Source organism: Ochotona curzoniae, unplaced genomic scaffold (assembly GCF_017591425.1).
Source record: "Ochotona curzoniae isolate NIBS_2020 unplaced genomic scaffold, NIBS_Ocur_1.0 contig_3498, whole genome shotgun sequence".
Lineage (NCBI taxonomy): Eukaryota > Metazoa > Chordata > Mammalia > Lagomorpha > Ochotonidae > Ochotona > Ochotona curzoniae.
The window spans coordinates 28,700,848-28,719,468 of NW_024465885.1; the positions used below are offsets into that span (position 1 = coordinate 28,700,848).

The 18,621-nt window shown below is 34.7% G+C and overlaps 1 protein-coding gene across 2 annotated transcripts in view; it reads right to left on the reverse strand.

Annotated features, from left to right (window-relative positions):
• The window catches only part of SAMSN1 (SAM domain, SH3 domain and nuclear localization signals 1), an 85,042-nt gene that overhangs the window by 34,427 nt on the left and 31,994 nt on the right, over positions 1–18,621 (reverse strand). The window lies entirely within an intron of this gene.

Below are 18,621 nucleotides of genomic sequence, written 5' to 3' on the forward strand. Positions count from 1 at the left end.
AGCGAAAAATGTGCTTAAATAATTTTTTTCCAAATTCATTAGCAATTGAGTTGAAACAAAGCTCTTTCCGCATTTTATTTAATTGTACACACTATTGGGAAGATGAAAGCCTAAAATGTTCTTTGTGTATTCACAAATCTCAGGAAGATGTCTTCATATGCTTCAAACTTTGTGTTTCATATACCAAGTTAATGATGTTTTTCAAACTAGCTTGTGGTACTAAAGCTAACCAAGTAATTTTAAAAATGTAGACCAGGATTTTGTAATCTGTAAAACATTATTTTATACTTTCAGAAATCAAAGCACATTTCAGTTGAAGTCAGTTTCAAAAAACCCTAGGTTATAAAAGCATTCCTGTACTCATGTCTTCCCACAAACTATCTTTAAATTCCCTGGTTTCCCTTTAAAAGAAGCTGAAATAAAAAGATTCTGACATGTGACAAGGAGTTAGTCTGATAGATGAGTGACATGGGGTATTGCCTCAAGGACTGTGGCTGTGTTAGACCAAATTAATGCCTTTTGCTGACTTGCCACCTCCACTGAACAAACCCTTCAGCTTGTGGAAGATGAGGAAGAGGAGGGCTGAAATGGAGAACCATGCTGGAAAACACCAAATCTTTTCTCTTAGTGCTTCCTAACCCTGGTGACCTCCCAGAGTATTAGTCACCACAACTTACTTAGTAAACATTTCCTTGAGGCCAACATCACTCAAGAGATGACAGAGTTGAATTTGGCTGATTGACCTACAAACAATATGAATGCAGAGAAATCTGTTCCCTTTTTATATGCTTAAAATATTCTTATTAATGATTATAGACAACACCTGGGAAAATTGTATAGTCTATATCCAGCCTGCCTTCTACATATTGAATATTAATGTAGATTACAGTGTGATTTCTACTAGGGCTAATAAGAATAGATTCACTTCAGCATTTCTCTACCCTATCACCTTCCATTAAGTAATCAATAGTCACCAGCCTTTAGAATTTATTCTCCCCTAATATATCAATAAGGAAATGCAGATTTAGTAGTAGTGTGGTTGAAGAAAGATATAGGATGAGTACTTTGGATTTTGTCAGTCATCTCATTGCTAATCACTCAACTGCTCTAAGATGTAGGAATGCATCAGTCCATGCGAGACACCCTTAAGGAGCAAATCGACGTTTTTAAAAGTACAATTAAATTTTTATTATTCTTTAAAGTCCAATACTTTCTTAGATGATTTTATAGTGTATCGGTTATGGCTAGTGATGAAAAGGTACTAATATCTAGTATGAGCTATGAACAGTGAACAAATGTATGATTTCTACCCCTGTCAAGTTTTCTAATGAAAAGGTGAGTCATGTGAGAGGAAAGTCAGCTTCCAAGATTGTGATCCTTAATAAGTCAGATTATGTCTGTATATTGATGATTTTGCATTTTGTAATCCTAAAATTGTGTTCAAAAATATTGCTACTGAAGAGTTCTAAAACAGTGATAACTACGAGTGTTGCATTCCTGATGCTCTTCCTAGATCCTAAACACATTAATATTGGAATACATCTGTTCTCCACGTAGGACTAGGAGAGGAAATATACAAAATGCTTCTAGAAATTTTGTCACATCATTAAACAACCATATTTTGAAAACAACTAAAATCATATTGATAATATTCTTACTGGGGTATATTATAGACAAAGGTTTTTATTTTATTATTAACAAGTGCAATTACTGAAATTCATTAAAAATTATATATAAATTACACAAATTTGTAAGTTCAAAATAGGTAAAATCAATGTTTACCTTAAAAATTATATGTGAAAATTCTTTAATACATTAGAAAACAAACGTTAATCTGATTTTTTAATGAGAACTAGGTATGTACTATCATGAATCAACTAAGGACAATGCAGTTATGAAATTATCATTTGGAAGCACCCAAACACGATATTGGATTCAGACAATATTCATCAATGGATGCTTAAAATCACAAAAGGAATAAACAAAAACAGAATCTATGCTTTGTGATAGATGCACATCATACTTCTAATTCTTAAGGATTAAAGGAAAAAAGGAAGGGAGGAATGGGGGGAGGATTAGAGGAAAGAAAGAATGAGATGGGAGATGAGCAGAGGGAAGTTGAGAGAAGATAAGGAGAGGGAAGGAATAAATTATACCAAATTTCTTTATCTAATTACCAGATTCCAGAAAATAAGGACAGATGATCTAGTTAAATGAGAAAACATTCTGAGGGCCAGCATCACACCTGACAGGTTAAGACATCGCTTGCAGTGCCAACATTTCATATGAGCATCAGTTTAAGTCCAGGCTGTTGCACTTCTGATCCAATTCCATGCTAATACACCTGGAAAAGCAGCAGAGGATGGGCCAAGTGCTTGGGTCTCTGTACCCAATCGGAGAACAAGAAGAAGTTCCTGGCTCCTAATATGGTGTGATCCAACCCTGGGGCAGCCACTTGGGGAATAAGCCAGCAGATGGAAGAACTCTCTCTTTCTCTGTCTGCAGTTCCGCTTTTCAAACAAACAAAATAAATCTTTTTTTAAAAGTTTTAGACAACAAGAGACTACAGAGCAAACAACTGGTTTTTCCAAGTAACAAATAGGAAGAAACAAGAGACAGGAAAAGATGTTGAGAGTGTTTAAGAAACATATTGATCAAATGAATCTTGTTGTTTAGATATTAATCAAGTCAGTTATCATACCAAAAATATCCAGAGATGGTTGAGGCATTTTGATAATGACTAACTACTTGAAGACCATGTATTAGGGAATTCTTGTTGTTTTTAATGCAACATATTCTAGTGAGGGTCAGAGATGGTGCAGGCATAAAGGAAAAACACAAAAGATCATTACTTAACTATTAAATGGGTGATAGGTATTTGGGAAGATATTACTACTTTCTACTTTCACATAAGCTTAAAAATATCTATAATGTAATGGTAGACTATATCTATATCTGTCTATCTATCCATCTACTTACCCAGATAGGTAGATAGATACATTCGTATATAACAGTTAAAAAAACAGAAATGATCACATATGTTAGCTAAGGAACCAATTTACACAAATACCATATTGTTCACCCTATGGTTACTTTGATGTATAAGCATTGGAGGAGAAAATGAAGTTTAATGCTAAAGTTTAGTGCAACTTTCCTGATGTGAATGTATTTGGATTGTGCTTTGGAAGGCCACCTGCAATCACATGATGCAGCTCTCCTTTTTTCTACAAAGTGCGCTAGGCTGCCACAAAAGCAATGCTAAGTGTCATTCAGGATGTTTGAATACATATGGACACCTGTGTTCCCTGACAAATACAAGAGCTAATAGAGAAAGGTCTAAGGATTCTTTTTGTCTTTGTTAATCAGGTCACATTTCTAGGTTTTGTTTTTTTTTTAAGATCCATGTATTTTATTTGAAATTCAGAGTTACAGACAGCAAGAGACACAGAGACAGACATCTTACATCCACTAGTTCACACTCCAGATAGCTGCAATGGCTAGAGGCTGCTCTGAAGCTGGGAGCAGGAGCGTCTCGTGGGTCTCCCTCATGGTTACGGGGTTCCAAAGACTTGGACCATCCTCCACTGCTTTCACAGGCCATAATCAGGGAACTGAATATGAAGTGGAACAGCCTGGACTAGAACGGGCACCCTAATGGAATGCCAGTGCAAAAGGCAGTGGATTGGCTTCATCTCTTTTTCTGTAAATGGTTATAATTATTGCAGAATGAAATTTCATAAGCTAATCCTCTTCAATGAAAGCAATGTTTGTAGGAAGCAAGTCTTACAAATAAAACAAAATTCTTTAAAAACTCTCCACTGATGTATCTTCCTCATATCACGGTAGAGTTTTGATGCTTTCCTTTTTTCAAAAAAAAAAAAAATTGCTAGAAAATTAGCTTGACAGAAAGAATGAAACTAACTAGGTTAACTAGGATAATGACCAACTTGCACTAAGCATGGTGAGGGAGAATTAGAAATTCCTTTCTAAAGAAGTGGATCGAAGTTTCTATCAAAACCAAAACTTGACCTTTACATTCTTAACCAGACTCACCAACCTTTGTGGTTGCCAAATAAAATCTCATTCTTAGCATGACAATATTTTGGATAAGGCGCTGGTGGAAAATTTTCACAGTTTATTTCAAAGAAAACATTTGCATATATGAGTCAGACATTTGAAGTATTTTGAAATGTACTGGCAAATTTAACACCGCACATACTCTGGCAATGAGTTCTCATGTCTTCTAAATATTGCACACAGAACGATGATTGGTAATACACTCTTAAAGATCAGAAGTCTCTTCCAGAACACTCTTGTATGAATATTCGTTTAGAATCAAATGCTAAAATCTCAATAAGCTTGTCAGCTTTTATCCAAAAGGCATTCGAGGATTTAATTGTTCTCACTAATTCAGGTGCTGAGATCTTTTGAAGAGTGTGAAAGCAAATTCAAGTCACTTAAAATAATCTATTAGGATTGCCTCAGTGTTAAATCACTTCACTGTCATGTGGTGCCAACACAATTGGGTGGGGCATCAGGGGACTGGATGCTGAAACACACCCAGAATTGCAAAACTTTGCCTTCTGTACAACCACTTTGACCTTAGACAAAGACAAACCAAAGCACAGACACATACCAATGCTCTAAGTGCTTTGAAGGTATATCTGAACTCAAAGAATAAAACCTGTCTCCTTGATTCCTCTGGATCAGTATCTTTGCTGTCAGCTGCAAAATACCTAAGAGGAAGTTTGGATTCAGACTTCATCATTTTTGTATTTTTTATCTTGTCAGCATTTCTATACTAGAACTGATATAACTGTAAAATTTTCAGAACTTGATGTCTGTAAAATGGTTGTGTAAATTAAATCTGTCTTAAAGATGACCCCCCCAAAAAAGAAACTAAACATTAAAAAGAAATCAACACAGAATGACCATAACCTAGTTATTCAAACGAGCCTATTAAATGTAACAAAACAAATCTTGTAAGTGAAAAAAACAAGACTCAAATGTTTAAAATAATCACTGCTATTTCTACATAATGAACAATCCTTTTCACTTGCTTTGCATCCATAGACTGAAAAGTCATGTTACATGTCAGAACAGAAAAGAAATCATGTTACAATATTTTGATTGTAAGAAGATATTAATTGATGCTTTTGTGTTTCTCTCAAATATCTTTTCTTTGGTTGACCTTATAATGTGGCAAGTTCATTACCCTTATATCAACAATTCTTTGAAAATCCTGTAGTATAAAGATAAATGAAAATTCTAAAGAACATGATTTAGATCATGTTACTGCAAACTGATTAACTTCTTGCTTTCACTGTCATAAATACTAGGCGAATAAAAAAAGAATTAAAGAAATCAGAGGGTGGATGGGAGTGTGGGCCTGAAGGAGGGTGGGGCAGGAAGTATCATTAGGCTTCTAAATCTATATTGTGAAATATGTGAAAGTTTCCACTCTGTATGAATAAGAAATAATTTTAAGAACAGAAATAAAGCCACAAATGTTTTGTATACTTTCTATTCCTTCCCTTCCTTACTATTAAATCCATAAACATGTGACATTCTGGAGTTCTTATCAAGCCACTACTCCCTATCATTCTTTACAGATATCTCCAAGAGCCCACCTTTACAGTTGCCCTAGCCCATGGTTCTGTCTGATGGGATATAGAATGGAAGGCATGTCTGTCAACAAGATTTCTCTATAGATGTCCTAGTCATCCTGGGGGTGGGTTTGGTCCTACTTCTGAACCCCCCCCCCGTTAGAGATTTATATTTACTCAATACTCTGTGGAGTTTAAACATAGAATGCAAATTGTGATGTGCCACAAAAACGTACTCCTCCAACATTCCAATCTTCATTCTCCAGCCATTCATTGTAGGCAATTTTATTTTTGTTACACCTATTCAAGTATGTGCCAATTCCTGAGCCTGTGCAATAACTTTCATTTCTTTTCCCAAAATTCTTATCTCTTTGATCATTTATTATCATATTACTATGTATTTTAGAGAACCAAGTCTTCTTTTCAAAATGTAAAGCTTGGCCCACATTATTGTGATTGTTATTGAGGGCATCTGTGTGCTAAGCACTGTGCCAAGCTATTTATTTTTTCATTCTTTAAACAAGCGCAGTTTGAGTTTGGAATGGATTGTGGTGGGGCATAAATAAAAGAAGTGAGGTTTAGATTGCTTAAATGACTCTTACTTGTCCAATAAAATAAAGCTGAAATTCACTATGTGACTCATTGCTGATGTCCATAGGATCAAGCAATGCTTGTCAATCTGATTGAGCTGAACTTATGACACTCCCTGCAAATCAATAGTGACCCTTCTTATGGGTCTCTATGCTGTTGCTCATGCTGTTTTGCTTTCAAGGAATGCTAGTCTTCCTTCCAGCTAAACATCTTCAGTTCATTCTTCAAGGTCAAGATCAAATGCTATGAAACCATTTACTGATGTCATTTTAGCGTACACTGATTGCCCCTCAATGTAAAGGTGGTAGTACCTATAGAAAAAAATCCTACAATAATGTGGTTGGGGAAAAAGCATAGCAGATGACAAGAATCACTTTGCTATTCCAGTTAAATGTCAGAATTACACATTTTACGGTTCCTTAAATGCAAATTATCATTTAATCACATTACAATCAGTGAAAATAACTCGCTGGTGTTAACTACAGACCATTACATAATCCAGCATAAACACATTAAATTTTGTACTGAGAGGAAAGACTGTGAATTAGTAAAGAATCTAGCCTGGAATAATTTATAATCTGTTGGTGTCATTTAGTAAATAATTTCAATTCATAAGAATTAAACAGAGATATGTTGAAATAAAATGTATGTAACTATGGAATCCATTCTATTTTCTTTTAATGAATTAAAAGTTTATTTTTTAAATTCATTTTCTGACACAGTTTCATAGGCTATGGGATTTGCCCAACTCCTCCAAAAAGCCCTCCCCCCATATTAAATTGCTCCATATTATTGTAGTAATATAGTTCATAACCAGCATGATTCTTTCATTGCGGGAGTGGGCCATGCAGAAATTCCGGCATCTTATTGTCCAGATAAATTCAACAGTTTCATTGGGAGACCATCACTGGTCTGAAAGCAGAGCTGGGGGACTGTCATCTTCTCCAATGAAAAGCCATTACACAACTTCAGCATCTATTTACAACATCATAAAGTTAATTGACATGGTATTGAGTGACCAGTATGTTAGAAAATACAAGTTCTTACCCACATCCTGTGACTACTTCATTGACATTTCAATTTTAGTTTATACACAACCGGGTTCTGTACACCTTAAAATGGCTATAAGGTACTATTCAGCTGTATCGTGTCTATTTTCATTTTTATATTTAACAGCTTACAGTATTCAAGCGTGATTTCTACTGTACTTAGCAAATTTTAGGCTAGTCCAAACAGGCTTATAACTCAAACATGCCATATATTAATAATTGAGGAGCAGAACAGTTTTAGGAGGGTGTGCAGAGAAGTCTTCAATATCTTAGTGAGGAGTGTCTTACCTAGTAAGGTATATGGGAGTTCAAGCTGACTGCTTCCTGTCTGTTCTAAGCTGTCTTTATTGGTCTCTGTCTCTCCGATCCAATTTTTTGGGTGGTGAGCTCCAGAGCGACCCTGATGGTCATTGCCAGAGAGAGTGGGGAGCCAAAGTTGGTACTAAGTAAGGACAAGATTAAGCTCCTCTCCTGAGTCCCAAAGGAAGTTTATTGTTCTTCAGTTTCTGAGTTTACTCAGGGCTCCTGGCTGTTGTTCCGATGTCATTAGATCCTGTGAGGAAGAATCTGGGCTTCTTCCATCCCATGTGGGAGATCTGATAGGGAATGGATGACCTCAGGGTTCTCGGCCTACAAGCGCACTCCCATTACCCATGGTCTCCTTGGCAGTTGGGATATAGTCCTTGGTGTCCATACTGAGTTCTTGGTAAGGATCTGGGATTCTAAAGGGTTGAGATACAGGCCTCCTCCTGTCCTCCTGCTCCACTCTAGGGATCCCCGCTGCTCTGTGTAAATGACCTACTGTTAAGAGGTTGTCAGGATCGCTTTTGAATCCCACTATATGTCTTTATACTTTTTGCTAATGTCTAATGCAGATTCAAGTCTGCTTTCTGTAAGTTACCTGTTACAATCTTGATAGGTTATAATTAACATCTTCCTCACACACTCTAAGAAGGTGGAAGATTTCTCTGCTCTCCCGATCCATTACGGAATGACATAGGATATTAAAAACATATGGGGCTTTTCAGTTTTTTGATGTGGATCATAAGCAGTCTGACTCTCACTGATTATTGTCATTGGTTGGAAGCCATTCTATTAAGAAGATTTTATGTATACACAAAATAAGTGAAATTAAAGTGTTTTGAAAATGTCAGTTACTTATTCACAAATGTTGTTTGTACTGACCACTCAGCTCATTAAAGTCATTTTTTTCTGTTTATGCCTGTATCTGTCTATATTGAATGTTAGATAAAATGATCACCAATTTTGGAAGTGATATTACCTGAAATCGATACAGTTTCAAGTTGCTTAGCCTTCTTTAAAAATAAGTTATGAAATTTTAGCCATATAATATTTGATTGAAATAATCTTTAAAACTCACGAAGTTCAAAAATGTTGATTGTTGGTGAACAACCACTATAAACATATATAAGGGGATCACTAGTTTTTAAAACACTCAAACAACTCAAAATCTGCATACCATATGACCCAGCAATAGCACTCCTAGGAATATATCCAAAACACCTGTTCCACAACAAACCAACATGCATCCCTATGTTCATTGCAGCACAATCAGTAATTGCAAAAACATGGAAGCAACCGAAATGCCCATCAGCAGAAGATTGGATAAGAAAGCTTTGGTTCATCTACTCCATGGAATACTACTCAGCTATTAAAAAAAACAAAGTGCAGTTCTTTTTGGCTAAATGGGCACAACTGGAAACTATAATGCTAAGGGAAATGAGTGAATCTCAAAAGATTAGATACCACATGTTTGCCTTGATTTAACCTGTAATTTTTGTATGGTTGTTTGTTATTTTTTGAACCTGTCATTGATACTGTCTCAACCCAGATGTTTCGAAGAATGGAACTTGCATTATTTTTAACATATTGTTTACCCAATACTATGTCAATTAATTCCATAATGTTGTATATTGATACTGAGGCCTTGTTGGGGCTTTTAACTGACCGGATCTTTACTCTGTTAGACCTATCTTCAGACCATAGAAGGTCTCCCCAAGAGGCCACTGAACTTATCTGGACAATAAGACGCTGAACTTCATGCTAGGCATGTGTTTGCAAGCAATGAATCTCAACTGAACTTGAACTATGGTTATGCAACAAGGTGGAGGAATCCACCATGGGGGGAGGGGTATGGGAGGGGTGGGGGGAATCCCCAGCGCCTATAAAACTGTACTACATAATACAATGTAAGCAACAATAAAAAAAAAATAAATAAAAACAAGAACAGGGCATATTTAACATACTATTTAAAAGTGCTGCTTTGGATAACGATATCCAGTGTTAGAATTCCTGGTTCTAGTCTGCTTCTGATTCCAGCTTCCTGCTGACTGATATGCAGCAGATGATGGATCAAGTGGAGACATTCGTGTCACCCACGAGGAGTGAATTTCAAGTTTTTAGTTTTTGCCTGGTCCAGCTCTGGCTGTTGTAAACATCTGGGGAGTGGAACAATGTATACAAGATCTCTCTCTGTCTCTCTGCCTTTCAAGTGAAATAAAAGTACACAAACATAAAAAATTAAACAAGAAAGTATAAAGTAAATATCATGTGTGTAATTTAAATTCAATAGTATCTCTCATGATCCCAGGCAGGAGCCTTTTATTCTTTTCAATAACAAAAAGTCGTGAAAATTTTGTTGTATAGCATAATGAAAGAATATTTGATAATTTTAAGTCTAATTTTGAAATAATTTTGATACTTGAATATGTGGACTGAAAATTTTAACACTGCTATCATTCCAGTTATAAAAATAATATCATCTCAAAGAGACAGGTTTATAATTACCTATTACTTTGAGATCATGATTAAATAAAGGTGTGAAAATTAAGCTAAGAAAATAGAAACCATTAATAAACTTTGTCATCAAGGTCTCTGAAACAAAAACTCCCTATAACTCCCATTAGTCTTTTATACCCTCTGCATTCCCTTGACTCCCAGATACAAAAATAACCTTTTTTTAAAAGGTCTCCCCAAGAGATATTTTAGTCATACAGTGATCTCCTTGAGCACAAGTAACGACAAACAATAAGCTAATTCTCAAAAAGTTTTTTAAGTCATTTTTACTACTTTTAAATGAATGTATTTGATGCATGATTTTGGTGCCCCTGATTAATGGTCACCGCCAGCCCAGCTTCTAGGGTTGTAATGTTTCTGTGAGCTTCCCTCCAGCAGAGCTCGACCATTAATCCAGCAGCATATGTCAGCTCAGCAGAGCAAGGTCACTCTTCTGCTTCAAGGGGAAGCTTTTTAGAAATAATAAAACTGACAGAAAGTTCTTTTTTGCATGCTTTATACTACCTGAGGTTGAGTGCTGCAGTTAATATCATAAAGCTTATAAACATTCCCTCCGCAGGCAGCACCCTTTGCCACTGGGCCTAGGAATTTAAACGTATTTTTTTCTCCTTAGTAAGAACAGACATGTTTATGTGTGGCAAATATATGGTATGTAATCTCAAACAAGGGAAGAATGTGTAGAAAAACAATCATGGTAAATTGAAGCCAATATTTTGAAGAAATGATCAGGTTCTACAGTTCCTTGATTATCAACTATGTTAATTATTCTTTCAGAAAATTTGGATTTGGCCAGGAGAGTACTTTAGACTATCAAGACGTTAGTAGTGGTGTTGAAATGTAATAGTGATGATAGAATTTAGCTTAGTTCTTGAAAAAGCTTTGGCCTACAATATTATAGCCAAGGATTGTAGAACTTGTGCCTTTGACAGAATTTCCTCATTACAGTTTTAAGTACATGTTTCTTTTATAATTACTGCTTTAAATTTTATAATTATATTGAAATATAACCTTAGGATAGGTGAAATCTGTAGATACTCTACTGTAAATAACTCAAAACAATATATCAATCAACAAAAGAAAAACAATAGCTATGTAACACCAACAAGAAAGATATATTTTAACTGTATATTTTATTGTTTAAAGAACAGCTACATTATTATAACCAAGTAAAGTATAGAGGTAAAATGCTTCAAATGTACAATTTGTTCTGTAAAACTTAATAGCTTCACTGGTGCCATATCTCAATTAGCAAATAGAATTTCATACAAGGTCAATCTGTCTTGAATCTTATTCCTGGAACTTCAACTACGAAAGTTACAAAAAAAATGTAAAAAAGAAACTTCATTATTTACTTGCCTTCGTTTTCTTTATGTATTTTCTTCAAGTGAGGTCAGTTGGTGATTCAAGCTAATACTTTAAGAAGCCAATACTTTGATCAGGTCTCTAGTCCCAACATCAGGATCTCACCTTCATAGGCACAGAATCTTTATTTATAGAAATAAACAACCTCAAGGATACTTATTGAGAAACAGAACTGGTAAGATACCAAAATGGGAAATACCAAATCTTCATTTGTGGTTAGAAAATTGTCTGTCAAAGAGAATGTTTATTCCCGCTCACTAATCACAGAGCTATCTGCCCTGGAAAAAAAAAAATGGAGACATTACATGGGCCTTCACATCATTGCTGCAAGTTTGCTTTAATGGTGGAATCGTAGTAAAGTCAGGTAGGTGATATCAAGGCTAGGGACGAAACCAGTGACAGTAGTTTGACCTGCACATGTCACCCAGGTGAACAAGTCGGCTGACAGCTGAGATCTGTGCTTTGGCCATAGTTCTTTGTTCTGCTGACACAGAGGCAAATTTTAACTTTCCCATATGCAATTAAGGCTCTTTGCAGAGCAGCTCTCTTTTGCAAACACTTTTGATCCCTCCAACCAGATTATATTATGTGATTATCATTTTGTTTTGGTATCTTCAATTCCAGAAACAGTTACTCAGATCTTTATCAGTGACCCATTTACAAGCTACCTTCTGAAGTAGGTTACTTCTATATGTGACATATATTTCCCACTAATCATCCCCCATTCATTGCAAACATATTGAATATTCATCAATGCTGTTTGTACTAAAAAATTTTTTTTTTCTGAAGGTAGCCACAGTTTACACAGACACTGAAAACTAGACACTCTGGATTAAGTTCTCGAATTCCCAAAAGAAATCACCATCAAACAATGATGAATAAGAAATGTTCCAAGTCTCCTGAAGAGAAAATATAAAAACGTGACTTTCAAGCCCAAGTCTTTCTGTCTTTAGTTCCTGTTGCTTTTAGTATGCTGGATTGTCTCCAAACACGCTGCTTTTTCTAACAATGGTGGAGGCTTTCTTGTAAGTTTCCTGTGGGTTCCCAGATATTCAAACAGGCAAGAGTTCATTAGTTGGAAAAAATACACAGATGCACTTTAGGCTAAGAGAAATAGAAAAAAAAATGTATGAAGAGTCAGAGCAAAAGGAACCTCTAATCTAGAATATCTGGTACTTGGACCTAACGTAAGTATTCTTGTAAAGCATGCCAGATCATTCTAACATAGCACTGATAGTGAGGGTAGCACAGATGTGTTCTTTTCATTCATTTTCAGATAATTCCTAATGGTAGCTTAGTGGGATGTGTCTGGGGATGGGAGAAAGGCTAGAATGAGGAGATACTGGAGAATGTATTTAAATAGGGAGCCACTGTGGAGAGAAGCTCAGAACACCTATGGGGTTCACAGCATTCAGGCATGGGGCACATCGAATTGGAGAGGATTCTGAGGTCATTGAAAGTATAAAAAAGACAATGAAAAACCAATTCATCAATTTCAGGACATAGTAGAATGGGTAATAGGCTGAAATATGAGTCCTCAAAATTCGTATGTTGAAGCTTGCACCCCTAGTACCTCAGAACATGTTTGTACTTGCAAATAAGACTTTTCCAAAGATAATTAAGTTGATGCAGCCATTAGGATGAGCCCTAATGCAGCCCTTCTGGTTTCCTTATAAAATGATATCAGAGCACGGCAAAAGATGAACCAGGAGCTAGTACGCTAAAGAAGAGACAGCCATCACTTAGCCAAAGGCAGGCCTTAAGCAGACCTTTCCCCTGTGGCTGGCAAAGGAAACCAACCCGGACTGCATTTTGATGATTGCCTCCAAAATTCCAGATATCTGAGAAGATACATTTCTTCTGTTTTAGCTGCTCAGTCTATGACATTTGGTTAGTTTGCCCTAGCAAATAACAAAGACTGGTTGGAAACATTCAGAGGTCTTCACACCAATTGGGGAAAGATTCAGCGATGGTTACTAACTCGATCTGTGTAAGAATCATGTCATGTATCACGAGAGAGAACTTAATGACTTCTACCCTCATGAATCGATCCTCAATGGAAAATATTTTTATTCTCCACTAAAAAGCTAGTGTTATGAATGTGTTGCTTCTAACAGTTCACCAAAGTCCTAGGATGAGCGAAAAATGAATCAGATTGGTAATGCTGAACTTGGAAACGTAGATAGTAGAAAAAGGATTTTGTTCTTTTTTTTTAATGCATGATTTCCTGGGGAAATAAAGCCATTTTTTTTTTTGGTCCAAGATAAAGGAAGACTAAAAATTATTTAACTCTTATAGTCAACAAAACATGATCTAATGAGCAAGTTCTTAGGTTACTGATTGAAGATGTTTTAAAATTAAAATAAAGCTTAACAGAAATTTATAATTTGGAGACAGAGACAGAAACCTATGTGAAATAGCTCTTCAATTTTGGGCAATGGGATGGGACATTCTTGGAATGTGGGTACCAGCTGGTAGCAAGGATGTTAGAGAAACATCTTTGATTTCACATTAAACATCACTGCATGTGAAACTTGCCCACTTACCTGGTTAGATAAGAGTTAAAATGTGTCTTAACATCCTTGATACAAAGAGCCATGAAGAAAGCTCTTTAACGCCACAACTATGTGTCATCCTTGTCTAGGAGCATAAATTTGCACAGCGGGCAGTGCAGTGAAAACAGCTCATAATCAACTCATCACCTCTCATCATTGCTGGGATCAAATGCAAATGGGAAAGACTGCCACTTCAGTCATTGCTAGTGAAAATTAGCATCTATGACACTAATGGTGTCTCATTTAGTATGCACTTTAGATGAAAAAGAATGGGAGGAAAAAATGCTATTTCAAAAACTGCCATTATTCGAATGTTTCTTTTAAAATGACAGTGTACTTGAATCTTTTTTGCTCAAAAAGAACAATACTCAGTTAAAATCATTAACACAGATCATTAATTCTGGCCAAAACAAGGCCAAGTTGTTCCAGTTACAATTACCAGATTTTCTCTGTAAGGTCTATTCTTTTATTTCAAAACTTTCTAGCATTTTCCAGAATACAACAATGTTCTACGTTTATGAAAAAATGAGTACCTCTTGGTGTCCATGCACAACATTTGGTATATTGGAATTATACTTAAAATAAGTCTTAAAAAAGAATTATAGTTGTATTGACACACATGCAAACTTTATTACATATATTCTAGCAATCTGTTAGTAAAACAATGAAAGTACAAGCACTAGTAAGATCACACAAGTAACCAAATTTATAGTAAAAATAATAAACTCAAAGGCAAAATTTATTTTAGACACATGTATTGGTGTCTTTCACATGGAAAATATTTTCTAGATACAAAAGGAAAATGATTGCTTTTACTTAATTCAACATTAGGGATTTTTCTACAGTTTGAATATCTGAATATTAAGAAAGTTGTTTGCATTCTTAGATGTCTTTACTGCATTAAATTGAAAAGCAGGAACTCTAAGTTACTTTCCAACTTAAAGACATTTTTAATGCAGTGTCTAATTTTAAAGACATTTTTAATGCAATGCAAAATAGTGTCTGGTGTCCTTACTGTCTACCTAAAACTTAAGACAGAAATAATGCTTACTTTCCCATTTTTTTCTATGATGACTGTGATGATCAAGAACAAGGGAGATGGAAGTCGACAACTATATGAGGGGACAACAAATACTTTGTGGAACATAGAATCCAAAGGTAGTTACAGGGTGTAAAAATTTTTAAATCCAGACAAAATTTTTTCATAGTTTTCATTTGCATGAATGTTTTGAAGTTTCATATGTCATGATTTTGAAAATTAACTCCTACAAAATAAGCTTACTTTAAAATTTCACTTTCCATAAACTTTTTGAAGGTTTCTAGTATGTCACTACCCAGTTTCTGTTTTCATTTTTAATAAGTGTGATAGCTAAGTTTAAGGAAAAAAATGAAGTATGAGTATGGCTGGCAAAACAGGCAGGTATCTCAGTGAAGAACTGAAAGCCCACGATGATGTCACGCTGGCGTTTCTGTAGATGTGGGTCTTATTTTTTTATCTGTATGTCTTAGTTCTAGGGAAGCAACCTTTCCTGTGACTTAGGAACGTCACTTACAAAGCAAAACAAGATAAATTATGTCAGAGTTGTTACAAATGATAATTTAGTTTTTATACAAAGATCTGATTGTGGGTATTTGGCATTATGCTTAAAATTCCTGATTCCCATTTTGGGTTTCCTAATCTTCAATTCCCGACTCTGGCTGGGGATGTCAGTTTCCTAAAAGTGCAGACCCTGGAAGGTAACATGGGATAGTTAAAGTATTTGTGTCTCGTCACCAATGTGGGAAATCTATACTGAGGTTCCATACAGAATCCTAAGTGGAGGTTCATGACTTTGGCTATGCCCATCCTGGCCTTTACTTGGGGAGTGACCCAATAGATGGGAGTGCTTCATTTTTCTCCTTCTCCCATTTGCTCTCCTAAATTAAATAATTATTTAAAGAGCTCTATTTACTGAAAATGGTACATAATAGAAGAAAACAGAATATGAAAATACAATGGATGAAGAAAATTGCAATATTCTGTAATTTAAGCAGTTACAAGTGTCTTATCAAATGTGAGTCCAGGTATCTTAAAAGATTTAAAATTCACTATCAATAGAGAACATAACTAATAGAAGACAAAATATTCAAGAAGAAAAAGTAGGATACATTGCATGTATTCAGGAAAGCTATTTTTTTCTTAACTATCTTAAAAATAGATTACCTGATCAGTGTTAAACAAAGTTCCCTTCAATTCAGAGTTTACCTTGACACCATTTCTGAGACATATTAAAGTTATCACAGTATGATAACATTCCAGTACATGTCAGATGTTTCTTTAGTTAAAATTCTCTAGAAATTTTCCAGGTTACTTTATAGACTGCTTTGGTTTCATCTTCTCAGCCTACACTGTCTATGAATGCCTTCTAATAAATCCGAAGGCCACTGTGTTTTCTGAGAGCATTTCAAAGAGAAGACTGTATAGTAAAAATAGAGACACAGATAATTAGAGGATGGAAACAGAACTTGAATATTCTTGAAAAAGTTGCAGATGATAAAAGTTTATGTTAATATCTTTTGATTTAGTTTATTCACAGGTAATTTATTGATAATTCTTTCAAATGTAATTATTTCCAAATAAATTATTATGGACCTGAAACTCAGGTGTCAATTACTGAATATTATACTAATGAATGCTTTAAATTTCTCAAACTTCAGGATATACTTGAAAAAACTAGTAACAATGTCTTGCATTTATTTTCTTTTTAAATGATGAATTCCACTGGTTATAAGTCAGGCAATATGAGGATTTGAATGCAGGATTTTTGAATGAGTGCTAGGTCACCCGAAACAGAACCATGGAACATCTGAACTGGATACTTAGACAATATTTCCCTTAGTTTTAACGTTATAACTTTAAACATTTTTGGGGGCACTTACAATTTCAAAAAAATCAAGCAGACCCTCTCAGGAAATTTTTACAATAGAGAATAAAAGATACCTCCTTCCAAATCAGAGACGTCAAATATTATTTAGTATACCAGTAATCAACTAGCCATTAGGTTCCTAGATTTCTGCATGATCCTGTTGTCTGTTTATAGACGTAAGTCCTACGTTTCCTTGAGATGTTGGAGGGCTCCCACTACTCATTCTGTTGCCATTTTTGTAATCTTCATTGTACGTCATCTCTGTCATACCTGCTGGTTCCCATTCTCTATTCATTCATTATTCCATAAAAGTTACTGAGCAAATAAATTTAAAATCAGAGGAAAGACAGTTGTTTCTAATATACAATACAGTAATTAGGGAAATATTTTTTCCATTTTAAAAGAAAATGAGCCGGTTGAAAACTGTATTAAAAAAACCCTGTGTACACATATTCATGCATTTGTCTAAATTCAAAAAAAATAAAGAATAAAATAGAAATTTATGAAAACAAAGATGAATCTGGTTTTGGTGTGTTTTCTGTGATATATTTTGTTTCCAGGTGTGTATTTCACCAACTACCCCACCAATGTTGCTTGCTAATTTCATTTCATAAGCAAATTAGTCAAATAAATAATACTGTACATGTGTTACAATAACACATTTAAGTCAGATTATGATACAGTGAAAGGAGTGTTCCTAAAAGAGTTGGATCACGTAAATATAATCTCACTATGTAACAATTCCTCATTAGATTCTATAGTTTTACATTTTAAATATTTTGAGGAAAAACACCTCATGTTACGATTTTGTGATTTCTTCACAAGCTTCTCTTGTAACTTGTAATAATTTCTACTGTTAAACTCTTGTAACTTATGATAATTTGTTGTTTTAATTCAAATAAGTACAGTCAATCTTAAATAGAAGCAAAAGTGCCTTTTGTATTCTGAAAAGTGTTATCTTGGATTTTATTGTAATATCAAAAAAATGTAGGAATTATGTATTACCAGCTGCATTTTTAACCAAAGATACTTGCCAACTTAATCAGCTCTTTATCAGAAAAGATCAATATATTACATTTATGTTGCTTTCCAAACATAAGAAATTGTTTAATTTTCATTTATTTCAGATAAGTATCATGAAATCTACCAAACATTTAAAAAATATTGGTAATTGTTCAGTGCCACATTAATTCGGAGGATCATAATCAATTCGTAGTATTTCATAAAGAATTTCTCTTCTGTGTCTAGTAAATCTAATTGGGAGATCTACAGCAGAATCTATACTTTGTTGTGTCATAATCTACTTTTCTAAAACAATGAATATCATAGAGACAATGGACTACTGTTCTACATGTTACTTATTTGAAAGATTTACTAGTTTACAGTGTTTTGATGCTCCTCAAAACACAATCCGATCTTTCTTTAATATGATTACTTTGAGAGAAAAATTACAGAATGATTCATTCCTCTCCCAAGGCATATTAAGAATTAGAAATGCATATGTTTAACTAAATATTTCCATTTAACAACCTCCTTATAATTAAATGTATCACAAAAAACTAAACTCTTCAGAAGTGAAATTCATACAGTTAGACCAACACGAACAACCTCATAACCCTTAAGATTACACAGGATTTCATAATATTGTTTTCTCACAAATCACCAAATAGATACCCAGAAAGTTGATCATCTGAACTCAGATTTCAAATGTAAATGATCAAGCACACGCTTTGAG